Genomic DNA, 1,774 nt, shown 5'->3' with positions numbered 1-1,774 from the left:
ACCTTTATTTCCTCCAAGTCTCCAAGCCGTGATTCACATGGACATATAACGTAAATTACCAAATAACAGCGGCGTTTATTTGTTTCAATCACTTAACAGACCAGGCGGCAATTTAGGACAGGCGTTGAATACAATAGTTGTATGCCTACTGCAAGTTAAGTTGTTAAGGCGGAGGAAGCGATTTAGCCAACCAGCACTTGGCAAACTCCTCATTTCTGCTGTCACTCACGGTGGCGTACATTTGTTTCGCCATCGCCCTGATCATTTTGCGGGACACTCTCTTGTGGCGTGTCCGTTTGCTGATAACCCATTCCCGCATGTTTATCTCAAGCTCCTCGCTAGCCTTCTTCCTACCTCCACCAGACAGCCTGGCCCTCTTGCTGTCCTCCTCGGACATACACTGAAGCTCAGATTTATTTTTTCGCCAATCTCGCACTCTCTTTGAAGCGACTGCTTCTCCCGAGTTTTCCTCTGCATATTTTACGACAAAAAGTTTGAATTTAAAGTCGTATTTATTATCTTTTGCTGCATCGGAGCCATGGCGATCATCAATGTGATACTGACTGACATAAAGCAAGCGCTATACGTTGGTGTTGTGTCGGTCGCGAACGTGTCGTTCGAACGACCGAATCTTTTCAGTGAACGAAGTGAACGGGATCACTTCATGGACTGATTTATTCCTTTTCTCAGTTCAGCTGAGCTCAGCCGCGATCATGCCGGCCGGGAGTGGAACTGCCGCGACTCACTCAGAGAACTGTCAGGATGTGATTCTCATTTGCGCTGTGATTCGTTCATGATTCACGAACCTACTGCAGGCAGAGAACTGACACTGAGGACGTGATTCTCGTGATTCACGTTCAGTAACCGTACTGCGAAAATTATCGCTGTGATGCTACATCCGTATAGCATCATGTTAAGTGATTTTACTGTGCATAGAGGACACTTTCACCGTGTAATAATTTTAGTGCATGTATACCACTCAGAGCAGCACTACGTCTCCCGCGAATGATTGCACACCATCCCTCAGTAAGTGAACTTGAACCTCAGGGCTGAATTATTAACTGAATGACAGATCGTTTGGCTCCTTATCAATTTAGGGAGTTGGAGAGCACTGAACGATTCGGTGAACGAATCTTTTGAATGAATCATTTTACTGAACAGATTCTAGAGATTCAGCTCAGTAAAAAGAACTGCCGTTCCCATCACTACTATATGTGAAAATGATGAAGAAGAAAAGCGCACAGTGATAGTGGTCACGTCTTCTTTTTTTTAATTAATTTTTTGAAATAAATTAGGCTTGGCATTTATTTGGAATCGGTGGTTATTTATCAATCAAATATATACTACAATTTTTCACTGTAAATTTACAGTAAATTACTGGCTACTAGTTGCATTACTTTCACAGTAATTTTACAGTAATTTATTATAAATGTTTCACAGTAATGTACTGCACATGTTTAACAGTACTGTAATGTAAATAGTTCACAGTAAAATATAATGCAACTACAGCTGTAAACTGTAACCTCACAGTTACCATGCCCATGGAATTAGTGTGATATAGCAGTAGCTGTGGAATTTCAGTATCTTGTTCTATCTAAATTACAGTAATTGCCTGTATTTTTAATTTTTTACTGTAAAAGTAATGCAACTCAGTAGCCAGTAATCTACTGTAAATTTACAATTTAAATAATACTGTAAAATATTGCAAATTTGACTTGTTAACTGTGATTTTTTTGACACAAACATGCTTTGGATTTGCTAGCCCAAAAATCAA

Source organism: Acanthopagrus latus, chromosome 4, assembly GCF_904848185.1.
Source record: "Acanthopagrus latus isolate v.2019 chromosome 4, fAcaLat1.1, whole genome shotgun sequence".
NCBI classification, from domain to species: Eukaryota; Metazoa; Chordata; class Actinopteri; order Spariformes; family Sparidae; genus Acanthopagrus; species Acanthopagrus latus.
This window is presented reverse-complemented; position numbering follows the sequence as displayed.